This window comes from Palaemon carinicauda, chromosome 9, assembly GCF_036898095.1.
Source record: "Palaemon carinicauda isolate YSFRI2023 chromosome 9, ASM3689809v2, whole genome shotgun sequence".
NCBI classification, from domain to species: domain Eukaryota; kingdom Metazoa; phylum Arthropoda; class Malacostraca; order Decapoda; family Palaemonidae; genus Palaemon; species Palaemon carinicauda.
The window spans coordinates 72587785-72605847 of NC_090733.1; the positions used below are offsets into that span (position 1 = coordinate 72587785).

General features: G+C 43.2%; 1 protein-coding gene across 1 annotated transcript in view; it reads right to left on the reverse strand.

Moving 5' to 3' along the window:
* Positions 1-17548, reverse strand: part of Hmgs (hydroxymethylglutaryl-CoA synthase) — a 254176-nt gene extending 236628 nt beyond the window's left edge. Inside the window, exon 1 of the mRNA XM_068380076.1 lies at positions 17356-17548. The gene's annotated coding sequence lies outside the window, so the exon portion shown is untranslated. The remainder of the gene's footprint in view (positions 1-17355) is intronic.
* Between the last annotated feature and the right edge of the window lie 515 nt (positions 17549-18063).

Genomic DNA, 18063 nt, shown 5'->3' on the forward strand with positions numbered 1-18063 from the left:
GGGAGCAGTATAGTGGAAGCTTGAAGTTCAACGCTGTCGGGAACAGATCCACAGTCGGGGAACCCCACAAAGTCAGGACTTTGTTGGCTACTAGATGATCCAAAGACCACTCGGTACTCACTATCTGAGATGCTCTGCTCAGATTGTCGGCGAGCACATTCCTCTTGCCTGGAATGAAACGTGCCGATAGTGGAATCGAGTGGACTTCGGTCCATCTCAGTATCTCTACTGCAAGATGGGATAGCTGCTTCAAAAAGGTACCTCCTTGTTTGTTGATGTAAACCACTACTGTGGTGTTGTCGCTCATCACCACCACAGAGTGACCCGCCAGGTATTGTTGGAACTGCTGAAGGGCCAAGAAAACGGCCTTCATCTCTAGAAGATTTATATGGAGGCACTTTTCTGATTCTGACCACAGGCCTGAGGTCCTGTGGTGTAGAACGTGGGGCCCCCACTCTTACTTTGAGGCGTCCGAAATCAGCATCAAATCCGGGGAGAGGACGAGAAGATCCACTCCTCTTCATAGGTTCTCGTCTGTCACCCCCCACTGGAGGTCCGTCCGTTCCGCAGGTCCCAGAGGGATCATGACGTCCGGGGAATCGCAACCTTGATTCCACCGGGACTTGAGTCGCCACTGGAGGGATCTCATCCTGAGGCAACCGTTGGGAACTAGACAAGCCAAGATGAGAGGTGACCGAGGAGACGTAACCACGATTGGGCTGGAAGCACTTCTTGTCTGAGAAAAGGGCTTGCGACCTTTCTCAATCTTGCTATCCTGTCGTCTGATGGGAAGGCTTTGTGGAGATTGGTGTCTATAATCATGCCTAGATATACCAGTCTTTGCGTGGGAAGCAGAGAGGACTTCTCGAGATTTACCATGATCCCCAGATCCTGCCAAAGTCCCAGAAGTTTGTCTCGGTGTTGAAGAAGGGATGACTCCGAGTCTGCTAGGATCAGCCAGTCGTCCAGATAACGGAGGAGACGGATGCCGATCCTGTGTGCCCACGACGATATTAGGGTGAACACTCTGGTGAAAACTTGTGGTGCTGTGGAGAGACCGAAACACAGCACCTTGAACTGGTACTCCTTGTTGTCTAGGCTGAATCTTAGGTTGTTTACACGAGAGTACATTTTGTTTGTATGAGCATACAGAAAGTATGTTGAGATGAGTACTAAATGGTAGTGAAGTAGCCAAGGTTCAGTGAAAGGTCACTCATAAAATTGTCACAGGAAAGATACCCTTTTGATGGAGGTATTAAGGGTGAGGCCAATGTTTCCTTTTGATGCTGGTTATGACCTTTTTAAAGCGAGCTTGAAATATTGAGTACTAATTGGAATTCTACCTTTAGTCTCTTCCAATTACTGTATTACGCACCTTGCTCCCCCCCCCCTACATTTCTCAAGTAGTTTCCTTAATATCCGCTAAAAAGTTTATTTCAACTATTTGGCCATGCACTGCAAAACCTGAAAAAGAAATTATTGTATCAGAAGTAAGCTAAAACTTTCTTTTCACAAAGTCACTCACTTTCCTTACATTTTGTGTGAGAAATATGGAGTTTTTATGATAAAACAAAGTTTTATGAATACTTACCTGGCAGTTATATATATATATATATATATATATATATATATATATATATATATATATATATATATATATATATATATATATATATATTATATATATATTATATATATATGTATATATATATATATATATATATATATATATATATATATATATATATATATATATATATATATATATATATATATATATACATATATATATATATATACATATATATATATATATATATATATATATATATATATATATATATATATATATATATATATATATATATATACATATATATATATATATACATATATATATATATACATATATATATATATATATATATACATATATATACATATATATATATATATACATATATATATATATATACATATATATACATATATATATATATATATATATATATATATATATATATATATATATATATATATATATATATATACATATATATATATATATATATATATATATATATATATATATATATATATATATATATATATATATATATATATATATATATATATATATATATATATATATATATATATATATACATATATACATATATATATATATATATACATATATACATATATATATATATATATATATATACATATATATATATATATATATATATATATATATATATATATATATATATATATATATATATATATATATAGCTGATATCTCTAAATCGGCAGAATTTTTCAAAACGAGGCAACCGCCTTGTGGTGGTTGGGAGGTAGGTGGTTACACCCGTCACATGGTGGTACAAGGAATCATTCCTGTGTCCAAGACTTCAGTTCATCTATGCCCGACCTGTCTCCTGAGGGGAGGTGGGTGGGCCTTTGAATATATATATAACTGCCAGGTAAGTATTCATAAAACTTTGTTTTATCATAAAAACTCCATTTTTATGAATAGTACTTACCTGGCAGTTATATATATATAGCTGATTCACACATTTGGAGGAGGGAAACAGACAGTAAACATCGATGGGGAAACAACAAAAGAGTTGTAGGAGATAAAAACACCTTGATTCCTTGTCTACTAAGGTAGCTGATTTCAAAGGTACAGCCTCTAGAGTAGCTTTCCCTTAGGAGTGTTTATCCAGGAGTAAGCCTGCAATGCTGCAAAAAAACTCAATCGAGTCTGTCAAAGGGATAAGACCAACAACTTGACTAGACTTCAGAAACTACCTTCCCCCCATATAATAAAAAACTGCAACCTTACTAAAACTAACCCCCTAACCCTGCAACATAGACATAAACTATCTATCTAGACTGAGGGAACCGTACCACAAGACGAAGTCCAAGTCCTCAGACTATCATAAAAACACAAACCCTCATATATGCATATAAACTAAGGTTGAGTGGGGTTATTAACTCCTTTGCCTAATACAGAAACCGCAGCGATGTAGCCTATGGGCCCAAGGTATAGCACTTGCCAAAGTCTACTCTCACCTCTCTAAGTTAATGAGAAGCGAAGACAGAGTTGCTCCTCCAGAAAATTGCATCCATGAATAGCCTAACTAACATATATTCCTGATATGCCAGAGAGGTAGCAATGGCTCTCACTTCGTGAGCCCATAATTTCAACAGGGCGAAGTATTCCTCCTCACATAAGAGGTGGGCTTCCCTAATTTTTTCCTTCAGGAAAAAGGACAAAGCATTCTTAGACAGGGGTTTTTGTTGGATCTTTCACTGAACACCATAACAAGTTGGATGCACAGCTCACGTTCATAGTGTGAGCCAAAAAAGCTTTGAGGGACCTAACTGGGCAGAGGAGTCTTTCCTTCTCTTGACCCACTAGGTTCGTGAGGTTAATGACATCAAACGTCGTAGGACAGGGTTACGAAGGGTTCTTGTTCTTTACGAGAAAGATGAACCTTAAGGCACAAACTGCCCTATCCTAATTGAAGCTCACCCTCTTCTCAATCGCCTGGACTTCGCTGACCTTTTGGCATTCGCTAGAGTCATAAGGAAGAGGGTTTTCTTCGTTACAACTCGAAGAGAGGCTAGCGAGATAGGTTCAAATTTCTTGGAGCACAGAAACTTAAAACACCACATCCAGGTTTAAGAGTACCTATTACGTCGTCTGAAAAGACCCAATGAGGTCCTGCAAATCTTTATTTTGGGACAACTCTAGGCCTCTATGCCTAAAGACGGCCGAGAGCATACTGCTGTATCCATTGATGGTAGATACAGCCAGCGTTAGCATCCTGTCTGAGGTACAAGAAGAAGTCTGCAATCTGGCTCAGAGAGGTAGTGGTTGAGGAAAACTTGTGCCGCCTGCACCAAGCTCTAAAGGTCTCTCACTTAGATTGGTAGACTCTTTGTGAAGAGATCCTCCTTGCTCTGGCGATAGCTTTCGTCGCTTGTGCCGAAAAGCCTCGAGATCTGACAAGCTTCAAGTCAGTCTGAAGGAAGTCAGTTTGAGACCAAGGGGGGTTTGATGATACCTCTCGAAGTGGGGCTGTTTGAGAAGACCTGGACTTGCCGAAGTCTTCTTGGGAAGTCCATCAACATGCCCATCACTTCCGAAAACCATTCCCTTGCAGGTCAGAATGGAGCCGCTAGGATCATTCGCCCCGAATCGAGGAGAGCGAATTTCCTGAAGACCAGATTGATGATCTCGAACGGAGGCAACGCAAACATGTTCACCCCCGTCCAATCCATCAAGAAGGAGTCCACTGCTACAGCTTCCTCGTCCGGGACTAAGGAGCAGCAGTAGGCGATCCTCTTCTTCCAGTTGGAGGCAAAAAGGTCTGTTACAGGTCTGCCCACAAAATCCAGAGACTGACAGACTTGCGGGTTGAGAGACCATTCTGAGGGAAAAACAAGTATCTTCCTGCTGAGCATGTTTGCCCCGATGTTTCTTGCCCTCGAACAAACCTCCTTTCTAGATCCAAGAGATCAGAACGAAGGCGTCCTTGATCTCGACATACGATTCGACTAGTGTCATCACGAAGTCCTAGATTCTCATGTTCAAAGTCATGCCTCATGCTAGAACTTCGACGTCGAGCGTCCTGAAAGACGAGGCGCCGATCGTCCTGTAAGACGTGGCGCCGATAGTCCTGTAAGACGTGGTGCCGAAAGTCCTGTAAGACGTGGAGCCGAGAGGTTAACAGAGCGAGACGCTGAACGTTCTAAAAGACGTGGTGCTGAGCGTCCTGGTGTCAGAAGAGACTCTTCTTGTTGACAGGAAGACCTAATTATTTGATAGGCTCAACGTTATCTAAAAATCCAGATACAGGGACGCTCTGATTTCTCATGAGTGCAGTATTCTGCTACATTAAGCAAAAGTTACATGAACATTAGAGGGGCGGAGCTGAGACCAAAACACGCGGCCCGAAACTGACCCATTCTACACCCGTTCTTTCTTGTAAACAAACCTCAGATAAAGTTTGATTGCATAGCCTGCCACTTAGACTTCTCTCTAGAACTGGGAGAGAGAATCGTTGTAGCTAAAAACTAAAGGAGGTTTCCCTATAAAAGGAAAAAGTAATCCTCCTTCAGAAGAAGTACTGACCAAAGGTCTGCTCCCCTCTTCTCCAAAGATTTTGATGTCTCCATGGAGAACTTTGACTTCTGAACGAAGGCGTAAAGAGCATTTACGTCCAGGACCGGACAAAAGACTCCCTCTCCCAAAAGAGAGACATTGAAGTTGCAAAGTTGGTTAGGCAGAAAAGTCTTATCGGAGTAGCTAACAAAGGAGGATTCACCAGGAAAAAGATTTCACATCCATCCTTAGTAAAAACACGGACCAAAGGTCTGCTCCTCTCCTCTCCCAGGCTCGCCAGAAGTAGCTAAGTCTGGCTCCTACTGTTGTTAGTTCGGTTAGGGAAAAAGCATGCAGAAAATTCCTTGCTGATTAAGACACCAAAACCTGTCTTTGACCAACTCTTGAGGGAGAAGAGAGAAAGAAAAAAGGAGAAGTACGTACCTTAATTATGACCTCTGATTTCAAAATTATCCAGTCTCATTGCCTGTATTCCTTAAGAGACTCAGCAATCCACTAAGGGGGCCGTAAAAAATCTCTGTGGGGCTGCCACAAGGTCTTCGACCTAAACGTGGCTAGACCTCCACCCTTGCTATCCTGGCCTATCTGATAAGGAAGCTGGCATCATAGGTTTCTGTTTTAAGAAATAAAAATTAATATATTCTTAAAGCTCCATTAATGACCACGTGAAAACTCAAGAGGGTGGGGAACATGGAGCAACAGAACTTAGGATCTTCTCCTTCTGTTAACCTCAAATAATTCAACAGGAGAAAAGTGATCACTAAAGTCATCCTTTGACAAAGATCTTATAAGACGTGGCGTCGCCCTGAAAGAATGAGGCGGCGATCGTCCTATCGTCCTGAAAGACGAGGCTGCCCCCGCCCTGAAAGACGAGGCTGCCCCCGCCCTGAAAGACGAGGCTGCCCCCGCCCTGAAAGACGAGGCTGCCCCCGCCCTGAAAGACGAGGCTGCCCCCGCCCTGAAAGACGAGGCTGCCCCCGCCCTGAAAGACGAGGCTGCCCCCGCCCTGAAAGACGAGGCTGCCCCCGCCCTGAAAGACGAGGCTGCCCCCGCCCTGAAAGACGAGGCTGCCCCCGCCCTGAAAGACGAGGCTGCCCCCGCCCTGAAAGACGAGGCTGCCCCCGCCCTGAAAGACGAGGCTGCCCCCGCCCTGAAAGACGAGGCTGCCCCCGCCCTGAAAGACGAGGCTGCCCCCGCCCTGAAAGACGAGGCTGCCCCCGCCCTGAAAGACGAGGCTGCCCCCGCCCTGAAAGACGAGGCTGCCCCCGCCCTGAAAGACGAGGCTGCCCCCGCCCTGAAAGACGAGGCTGCCCCCGCCCTGAAAGACGAGGCTGCACTCGTCCTGAAAGACGAGGCTGCACTCGTCCTGAAAGACGAGGCTGCACTCGCCCTGAAAGACGAGGCTGCACTCGCCCTGAAAGACGAGGCAGCATTAGCCCTGAAAGACGAGGCTGCATTCTCCCTGAAAGACGAGGCTGCATTCGCTCTGAAAGACGAGGAGGCGATCGTCCGACTTGAAAGACTTAGCGCCGAGCGTTAAGGCAAAATGAAATTCATTGTGCCGCTCGGCGCGTTCGGTTTCGACCAGAGGGTTCATAAGGCCGACTTGCGCTCTGGGACAAAAACCGAGTCAATGATGGTTTGTAAGCATTGATATTATCAGCGAATATCTATGACTTATAGTATTGCCATTAAAATCAAAAGTGATGCATTGCGAAACTCTAAAAGCAGTGTAAGAATCTCAACGTCCAACGCTCTTTGCTTTCCCATGGCAAGGGCGAGCATTCTTGGGAACGTTAACAGGAACGCTCGCGAGGGCGTTTGCTCGTGAGCTAACGCCTCTCGTTTCCTTTCGCCGATCGACGTTCCTTCTCCCATGGGCCGGGGAGCTTGGAAGAGGTCTAAGGCTAGGTAAATGACGTCCACTGTGCTGAATGAATCCAATACCTAATTTAGCACTGAAACTTGCACTATTAAACTCTTAAGCAAAAGACCATAATTAGTCCTGCCCGTTGTGAGAGAACTTATTCTGCTGCCACGGGCTGGAATGAGAAAGCAATATCGTCTCTAGTACTTGCTATATAAACTGTAACAAAATATTTTTATAAAATATTAAACTGACATTTCCATAATAAAAAAAACTTTCAAACATACCCCGGCGGTCACAAAAAGAAAAACCACCGGGCAAGAGTTGAGATTAAAAATAAATGTTGAACACACTCACCCGGTAGTTACATATAACCACCGGTAAAATTAAATGTCATAAATACCTACCCGGTAGTTACATACAAACGCCAGGAAAGTTATACGTTAAAGATTAAAATGAACAGAAAATGGGAAAACAAATGTAATCCACAATTAATTCAAAGGGTTTTAAATAAAAGCGAGTTGTAATGATAAAAAGAACAGATATAGCAATAACGTATCTATATATATAAAAGTAAACAATAGGAACATATAAATTAAAATACTACTAAAACTAGAATTCCCATATCGTTGTTGTTGGAGTATTATAGCCAACACTTTAATTCCCATATTGAAAAGAACGCTACCAAGGCATGTTGGGACTGCATCGATAGTAACGAGAACAGCGTAAATTAACCATACGCTAGTTCTATTCAATTTATGAAATTAGATCGATGATTTAAAGAACGAATACTAAATGGACAAATATTTCTTTAAAATTTTACATTAAAAGTTAAAAAAACTTATATAAGTGGAATTCCTCCCATTCTTTACATGATAAAACAAATAAAGAGAATTTGCAAGTAATACAATGAAGATTACCTTGCATACATCACTCGCACAAACATGAAAATTAAGTTTCACTCGTGATAAACAAAGTAAATAGTACAATAATAATAACAAAACGCGATTGCCAAATCCCTAAATCAGTGTACTTCACCAAACGAAGTCCAAAAAAGCGAAGAAGGGAAAATGATTCGAAAAACTCTCAATGGTGGACCGACGATGTTTTCGATCCAGCCGGCAGAGATGAACTGAAGTCTTGGACACGGGAATGATTACTTGTACCACCCTGCGACGGGTGTAACCACCTACCTCCCAACCACAACAAGGCGGTTGCCTCGTTTTGAAAAATTCTGCCGATTTAGAGATATCATCTATATATATATAACTGCCAGGTAAGTACTATTCATAAAACAGTACTTTTTCCATATTTTTTCTTCAAAAAAAATCTATACAATTTCTATTCTAAGTAAAAGCATGGAAGTTTAAGGGATAATGGCATGGTTATTGAAGTATATTTTGTTAATTTTATTTTCATCTTTAGACCATATTTCTTAGAGGCAGTTTTTTTCTGGTAACTGAGTAGTAATTGGTCTAATACGTACAGATTGGCTCACTGACCCTACGTCTGGGGTCAGATGGAGGGGAGGCTGTAGATGGGGGAGCTGACCTCTCCAGATGAATCCTTGGTGCACTGGTAATTGACTGCATAGGAGGAATTACACAAGTAACGGCCTGACGCAACTGCCTTGACCCGGGTGTTAAACCTCCTTCCCGAATGTAGTATCTGCCGAAAGATCACTCGGAAGGCTGGGTGCTGGAGGTCTGGGTTTAGAACCGGTAAAGATGTAAGGATCCTTACCAGGTACAGTTGACACCAGCATGACCTCTAGCTCACCCTTGGATAAGCGAGGGGCTCTAGACGTGGAGGGTTGCTGGACCTTCGAAGGTCCCCTCTTAGAAGGGAACGGGACCGGGCGTCCACCATGCTAGAGATCCTTAGGCGGTAGATGGTCCCCGTGGGTATGAAGAGACTCCTTCTCTGGTAGGGAGGCTCAGGGACCTGAAACTGTGAAAACTGGCCTAGCCCTGGGGGAACGAGTCTCCTTACAGCACGAAGGCTAAGGAGTATACCTGTTAACAGGAGGCTCCTCTTGACAGAGTGGAGATCACTGAAGTGTGGGAGGAGAACTCACAAGGGAAGGACAACGAGAGTCGTCTCTGCAGCAATCAAGTATTGGTCAAGTGTCCTGGGCTGGCAAGTGGTGATCACGAGCTGACCTGTCAGCATTAAAAGAAGAGTGACTAGGCAGAGCAGAGGATTTAGGTGAATGATGAGGAGCTGGCAAACGATGACTTGGCGAATGCCAATATAATGGCTAACTACTAGGAGCTGGCAAACGGCGAGGAGCTGGCGAACGGCGAGTAGATGAGCGCCGAGAGTTCTGTGAACGGCCTGAAGGTGATGGATTGATTGATTTAAGGTTTTCTGGCATCCTGACATCCAAGGTCATTGATGCTCATATCATTTATTTTATATAAAAACTAAAGGAATATTCAATTAAAACCAAAAGTTGAATGTCATTATAGAAATTAAATAGTTTTCAGAAGACCTGCTTCTGAAATGAATCTAAAAATGCCGCTCGCATAGTAGGACACATCATGTCCAAGAATCTTGGCAAGGATGAACCTGCCATCCTCATCTCGAGCCTCAAACAGATATCTATTTCTTAAGTTATTATAATTAGTACATTCGGTCAACAAATGCCCCACTGTTAAAGGTACTAAACAGTCGTCGCAATACGGTTGGTGTTGGCCCTTCAGCAGAAACTTGTGTGTCAACCGAGCATGACCAATACGGATTTTATTGCCATCTACACTATCCCAGTGCTGTTGCCATTTACTACAAAACAATTTCTTGATGTAAAGTAGGAAATCATTACAGGGCATGGGATACCTTCTTGGTAGCAACTCGGATGCCGCATTCTTCGCCAGTGAATCTGCCTTCTCATTCCCAGACACACCTACATGTGCTGGAACCCAACAAAATCGAGCTGTTATACCTCTCCGTTCGATAATAAAAAGCCATTCTAAAATCTTTAAAACTAGAGGGTTACTAGAATTAAAAACTTCTAAAGCTTGAAGAACACTCCTTGCATCATTAAAAATTGTAAAATTACCCTCCTTTTCCAAAGCTATTTTCTCAATAGCGATTAGATGCCATACACTTCGGCAGTAAATATGGAAGCAGTTAGAGGAAGTGCACCTCTACAATTAAAATCATTACTATGTACTCCAAATCCAATGCCAGCATCAGATTTGGAGTCATCAGTATATATAAAAGTCAATCCCCTATGTTCTGCAACATGTTCCATAAAAAGACACCTGGATTCTAAGTCAGTCATATTCTTCTCAACTTCAATAAAATATTTATAAAAAGATACATCAGGTAATTTCCATGGAGGCGTTGATGATACCTTGAATGGAAGCAACTTAATTCTAATTACATCAAGACTGTTTAATAATTGTTTCACCCGAAAGCCATAAGGTTGGGGAGATTTTGGGTGCAACTCAAAGTATGTTGAGTGCCTTACAAGGCTTGCAGTCTGAAAGGCTAAAGAATTAGGGAGTCTTTGCAATCTAAACCAATACCAAATAATAGAAGACATTCGGTAAAGGTCTAGAGGCAACTCTCCAGCATCAACAAGGAGACTTGTGATAGGTGAGGTTCTAAACGCTCCTGTGAACAATCTAATACCAGCATGATGTATTGAATCTAATATCTTTAACCGGCTTGGGGTGGCTGAGGAGTAAATTTCACATCCATAACTAATTTTGGAGAAAATAAAGGCCTTGTATAATTTTAAAATAGTATTACAGTCTGGCCCCCTGGAAGTATGGGACAATACTTTTAAAAAATTCAGAGCCTCAAGACATTTACCTTTTAAGTGAGAAACCCATGTAAGCCTACAATCAAATATCAAACATGACAAATTCGTAGATAATTTGTATTTTTCCTAACTATACAAACCTTAGCTATTTATTAGGAGTTATACTTTCGGCGGAGCTGAAATGACGAGCCATTAAAATTTAGCGAGGGTTAACTACCCACACCGCTAGTTAGCGGGGGATAGCTTACTACCACTCCTGCTCACACACCTGTGATTTAGCTCACTTTGCTTGGAGATAGGACTTCAAGGGGGATAGGGATGGTGGGCAAGTTTGTATAGTTAGGAAAAATACAAATTAGTGTACAGTACTGTAAATACGAATTTGTCATTTGTTCCGTAACTGGAATACAAACCACGCTATTTATTAGGGGCGACTCACCCATTAGGAAGGATGGACGTCCCTGCCAATCTGGCTTTTGGCTTTAACCGGGGGCTCCTTATCTGAGTATATTAGTACTCAAAAATAAGGAATCCCTGCCCTCGTTAAAACCTTGCTATGCAAGGTCAGCGGCCTACATAAGCTGTGTGTTGAGACATGCAGAAGTGTGACTGTCTAGGTAAAGTTACTCCGGGTCTATTGTAGGAAAAAACTGATGTAACCAAGACTTTCCCAATACCACCTCGTCGGGGTATGGGGATGCAACAGTATCAGCTTAATACTAGGTACACAAGGGAGCATGGTTTACCTGCAGTGATTGGATGTCAGCTTATGCAAAGAACCCAGGACGCTGCCTTCCCCACGAGAGGGTAGGATGAAGAAAAGAATAAGAGCCAGTCAAATCTTTTCATTCACGCAGACTAAAACCAGGTAACATTGCCCTAAACCTTCTGCTACTTGTCCAATAAGGAGCTTGAGGTATACAACCAGCTGTTGTGCAGCCACCACCGGACCGATAGAGATCGTATCGAGTTCCTGTGGGTCACGTCTTGCAGGAGAAAGGTTGTGAAAGTCCCCCGGAGCAATCACATTCTTTCTTGTAAAACCTGCATCACAGAGTAATCTGCTTAGAAGGACCAGGGGCATTGCTATGCCCGACATCGTGAGTCGTCATGTTGAGATGATGTTTTGGTGATTCTCCTTTAGTCTCTCCCAGTGCTGATGACAAGAGAAGGGACCCGGGTGGGCTGTTACCGTTCTCTTAAGGTAGAGTCTCATACCTTACCCTGGGTACAGTAACGGATGATCTGGATCGTCTGTTACCGAGTGGAGACTTGTGTAGGATCCGTCACCTCTGGAGACTGTGTCTGGCCACATACTCGGGGACGAAACTGAACACTGCCTTTCGCCCTTCTCATTAATGAGCGATGTCGAAAGACAGACCATGAAGTTCCTTGACTCGTATGGCTGCTCTCAGAGTGTGTAGGAACATTGTCTTCTTAAACCAGGTGAAAATTTGTTGCCTGGTGAAGTGGAACATAAGGGGGTCTCTTTAGAAACGAAAAATTTGAACCATGTTCCGAAAGGAAGGTCTCAATTCCGACTGGAAAAAGGCAAGTTTTTAGTCCGTATGAGTTAGGAACGGTCTAGCAATGAGAGGATGTCCCTTCCTTTCAGTTTGAAGGGGAAGCCGAGTGGGCTCTGGGGGGAAGGCTGCTATGCCCAGGTATTACATTAGCGGCTGAGAATGAGGACTGTTCCCCTTGAATCTGACGTTCACCCAAAGAACGCCAGTTCTTAGGTAGAGTCTTTGCGTCTTTCCTCTCTCTCGGTTGAACCTTAAATTTGTCCAAAAGAGAGGATTCCTCTCCCTTAGTTGATTCTGCTGGTTTAGCACCCTCAGAATCAACTCGGACAGGAGTATCCTTCGATGGAGATGAAGGATATTTCCGGTTGGCGATCCTCACTGGCTTCCAGCTCTCCAAGCAAGAGACCGGGCGAAGGTTAGAAGATTCCAACTTTCGGGAAAAAGCCAACTCTCTTTCCCTAACCGCCCTCGTGGCCGCGACCTGAGTCGCTGCCATCCTCTCCTTGGTTGGATCCATGATCTTAGGATCCTTAGTCTAAAGGTAATCCTCGTACCTTGAAACTCTGGAAGGAGGTGGAGGCAGTTGTGGCACTCTAGCTAGGCTAGCTTGCCTGGGGTCATTAAGATCGCTAGATCCCTTAGGAGAGCCCAGGGGAATAACAGGAACCTTCGACGCTGCAGCTGGGGGATTGTTAGAGATTCCCATTGCTTGTTTAATCCTTTCACCAGGTCTTGAAACCAAGATCCATCCTTGGCTAACAAGTTCCCTGATGAACTAGTCTCCCTGCAATTGGATGTTTCCGATCGCACCAGCCGAGGTGGGGGGGAGGGATGGAGAGAACACCTCAACCCTCTCCTAGCTGTGTGCTCGTGGGGTGAATGACTGCGAGGTGAACGACCTTAACGAGAGGTTGGTTGGCGCAGAGAGCCAGCCCACTCGCTTTCCTCCACCCTCTCCTCAACCCTACGATAGCGATCGCTTGAGCGTGTAGGAACTATGTTCACTTGACGAGAATCAGGTTTCCTCTCTTCCAGCGGATAAGCTCTCCTATCCTTCTCACTAGAAGGAAAGGCACGCGACAACGCGTGTAGCTTTTCCGCCTTCGCCGAGAGTACAAGATCCCATCCGAGAGCGTCGAGAATCGGAGCTCTATTGCTCACCTGTTCTCCCGAGGATGAAAGGCACGGTGCTTTCCTTACCCTAAGAAGTGAGGAATGACAGGGGGCTGAGCGTTTGCGCTGCAGCGAGACTGACAAAAACTGCTCGCTCTCACAAGCAGATGGTCTAGCTAAACGCTGAAAGCTTCGCTGCGTCCTGCGGGCGCGATGACGAAGTGAGGGAACAGATGGGAAACTCCTCCCTCTTTCGTCGTCCAGCTCCGAAAAGCTGTGCTCCGATAGACTGGAGCGTGGTATGGACGAATCCAATACCTTTCGGTGGTATCCTCGTGGAGGAGACCTCTCAGGAGATCTTTCCTCTCGTAAGTGTCAGGAAAGATCATCGCCTCTCTCTCCTGATGGCAAATCGACTCGCGGGCAAGGGAGCTGCCGAACCGAAGAGAGGGTAGGAGAAGATCTCTCCTCTCGCATAAGAGAAGATCGATCGACTCCTTCTTCTGAACGCGCATCATCTCGCGTACAAGGGACTTTGCGTTCAGAAGAGAGGGTAGGAGCAGATCTCTCCTCTCACACACGAGAAGATGGATCACCTCCTCCTTCTACATGTGTATCACCTCTCGCACGAGGAAGATGGCGCTTAGAAGGTTGTGTCGCTTCGTCTTTCCAAGGAAGGTCGGAATGCGCAACACTTAAAGGCGAACCTTTTGGTTGTACAAGTTGTTTCACCTACCATCAGGTAATCCCGGAAAGAGGATTAACACCCAGAACAACCTCTGGAACAAACTGAAGCTTGATCCTGAGACCTGACGGTCTCTGGCCAAGTCACTCCGAGGATTGCTTGCCTCAACTGCTCTAGTCCTCCCGCCGAAGCAGGTGGAACGTCGGGGAGAGCAGAAGAAGAGGACTCGGCGCTTGAGTGCGAGCACACCCAACCACAAGACCTTCTGTAGCTTCTCCTTTGACAGGGAACCCGTCAACCCCAAGGAAGCCGGTCAAGTAGTCAGGGTGGGAAGATCGAGACGGAGGAGAAAGAAGTCGGGACTTCTTCCTCTTCGAGGTAAGAATCCGTTTTAGACTTCTTCTTTCGCCTACCAAAACTCATCCACTTGGAGGGCGACCACTCCCGACCATTCCTTCAAACACGAGTGACCTATGCATGAAGGACAGAGACCATGAGGATCCGTCTCCTCCGAGGACATGAAGGTATCGCGACGGCGCCCTTCACGGCCTGGACATAGTCGTATGGTTGGATCTCACGGGCAGGCACACCTGAAAAAGAAAAAGAGAAAAGAAATTAGTTCCAGCCAGTTGGGTTAACGGGAGAGTGAGACACGTCTACACTCTACCGAGCCAAAATAAAAAGTGACGGCTTGTCACCTGTGCTGGTGGGAGCCGTGGGTAAACACAGCCCCGCGACCCCCGCTAACTAGCGGTGGGTAGTTAAACCCTGGTAAACTTCAGTTTCGACTAGTTTTCAGCTCCGCCGAAATAACAATGCTACGTGAAAGAGAGGAAGGTTTGTATTTTGCACCGGGACAAAGCTTCCTTCTGCTTCAGGATCGTTCCTATCGTAGACGGATTTCAGCCACATTCCTTCGCAAGCACACTTAAACCCATACCAGCCTCGTATTTCTTGATTATTTCCATCTTCATCTCCATGGAAAGCATCCTCCTCTTCTTTCCCCTGACATCAGCGACTTTCTTGGGACCCATGGCTAATGATGTAACGTAATATAACACACAATAACAGAACGTACTATAAAATTGTTATGAAAGCGAAATCACAAACACTAAGTCAATGCGTATGATTCCGTTGCCAGAACGAAGACATAGGAACGCCAATGCATACTGTAGATGCACGATGAGATACAGTACAGTAGATGCCGACCAATAGGAGAGCAGGATCTTATGGTGGTAACTAGCATCAGAGTAGGGAGATAACCAACGGGAACGCAGGAGAATGGTAGTGAGTTTACGGGCTGGGGGAGAGGGAATTTTAAAATCCGTCTCGAATACGGTCGGGCTCCCACTCCGTACCGCCTTTTGTTGTCCGAAACATTTTTCGTAGTCCGAGTCGTAAAATTCTTTGCATCTCCTTTCGCAAATACGAATTTCGTAAGCCGATTCTTTCGTATCGAGAGATTTGACTATTTCTTTAACACTGAGCATTTCTGGGAACATTTTCATTGAAAAAAGTTGATTAAAAAGAGCAAGATTGTGTAAATATGTATCATAGCCACGAAAAGAAAAATGAAAAGTCTTCATTGGAGTTAGTACTTTCACTGATTAGGGAAATCGACAGACTCAACAGAATGAATCATCGTTGAGTCTGTCGATGTCCCTAATGGACGAACGAAGTCTTTTCATTTTTCCTTTCATGTCTGTAATACATGCATGGTCATAATAATAATGTGAGGTGAAGTTGTAAATATTCACCAATCTTCTAGCCATAGCAAATAGTCACTTAAAATCCTCGCCCAGCTATGAGCAGTGAGCCAATCATACACAAGTAGTAATGACTCAGTAAGGGTGATGACTTGACTTGTAACAATCAAATAGTAGGTACTCTATCTAAGAAAAACAGTATAAGCCTACTACTATAATACAAAATAATCTACCTAAAGTGGCCTTAAGGGGGTGTACTGTATGTAGTTTGTTGGGACAGATATAAACTTTCTTATTGCTTGACATTTGGATTTGGTAAAATTACAGTTATGCACAGAACAAAAAAACAGAAAAAAAAGTTTCTCCTTTAGTAAATGATGTGCTTTCACTCAATTTGACCTTCATTTCAACAGCAAATAAATCAAGAATAAGTTCGACCATCTAAGATACAGCGGTTTTTTTTTTAGAAATCTAATGATTTTTGCTCCGTCATGCGTTCGCTTTGCTCGCAGAAAAAGAAAAACATCAAACTCCTTTGTAACAGGAGTGGTACATGCAGAGCTGCGCACCCTAACCCCATTGATTATTATTGCTTAGATAATTAAGTTTTTATTTGCAGTGCAAATAAGTGTCATTTAAAAAAAAAACGGACTTTTTCTATAAGAAACGACAGCGTTTTAGCAGAAAAGCTTTTACCGTCAGTCCCTAAAATAAAACCATGGACTTTAGGTATTATTGTACTGTATTACAGGGTAATGTAACCCAGGGAAAAAACTACTTTTTTCTATAGAAAAAGGTCAGTTCTCTTCGAATATGACACTCGTTCCTGTCGCGAATGCTCAGGATTTTTTTCTGAAATACAATATCATAAAGCTACTTTTAAAATCTACAAAATACAGTAATATGATCTAGTGTTATCTTGCCAGGAGTGAAGCCAGAAGGGAAGCAAACAGAGGGTTGAGACCTAGTCTTAGGGCAAGCCAAGGGTACAGTAGCCTAAGGGGGATAGGAGGGGGGTAGCCACCACCAGCAAGTACATAAGCATCCGGCACTTGTCTGGTTTGGTGAGGAAGCTTAGGTGGTGTTCTTGTATTTGATTCACTTTTAAAATATGGTTTTTAAAATCAACTTTTGGAGTTTTAAAACTTCTAAAATTTTAAAAAGGTGTTTTTTCCTTATCATTTACATCATAACAGTTCAAATTACCTAATAATACAGCCGAAACACTTCGTACTTTCTTCAATACAAACATTGTACTATAGTACATATATTACCCAAGGTAATCACCAACCCGGTCAGGCCCGTCACCCATAGCTACTGACATGGTTAATTTAAGCATAGTAATAACTCTATCTACCGGCTACAGTCTATCATGTTTATCACCCAGCATTTGTACCACAAACACAAATCAGAATAGAAGATAATCCATGAAAGTTTTAGGATATAATTGAATAAACATGACATTGAAAGTTCGGGTTAATCAAATGCACCGAATGTATCGGCGGCATCCAATGCTCATCCTGAGTAATGCAAATCAAGTACTCACTTTATTCTATGTTTCACAGGTGTCTATGAATTAACAAAGGCCTACGAAAGGCCTTCGAAAAACACTACAGTCCTAAGTTGCCCGGGTCTGATCTTCAGGACCTTAAGTTAAAACTTTGACGCACCGGTCCGACCTTAAACTTGTCACTTGTATTGTATTGTTGTGTCTGGTCAGTGTTGAACGTTTTCGTAACTTAGGCAATTGACCCTCACACTTTGCCGTGTTCCAACATGTTAGAACTGTGCAGGTTTATATCCTCTGGATTGATCATCAGAAAGTTGTATATAATCCAGGATAAATACATAGTGCATGAAATAAATTAGATATGGATACATAGTAGGTTGGCCAGGGCACCAGCCACCCGTTGAGATAATAACGCTAGAGAGTTTGGGGTCTTTTGACTGGCTAGATAGTACTATATTAGATCCTTCTCTCTGGTTACGGTTCATTTTCCATTTGCTTACACATACACCGAATATTCTAGCCTATTCTTTATGTATTCTCCTCTGTCCTCATACATCTGACAACACTGAGATTACCAAACAATTCTTTCTCACCCAAGGGGTTACTGTACCGTAATTGTTCAGTGGTTACTTTCCTCTTGTTAAGGGTAGAAGAGACTCTTTATCTATGGTCAGCAGCTCTTCTAGGAGAATGACACTCCAAAATCGAACCATTGTCCTCTAGTCTTGGGTAGTGTCATAGCCT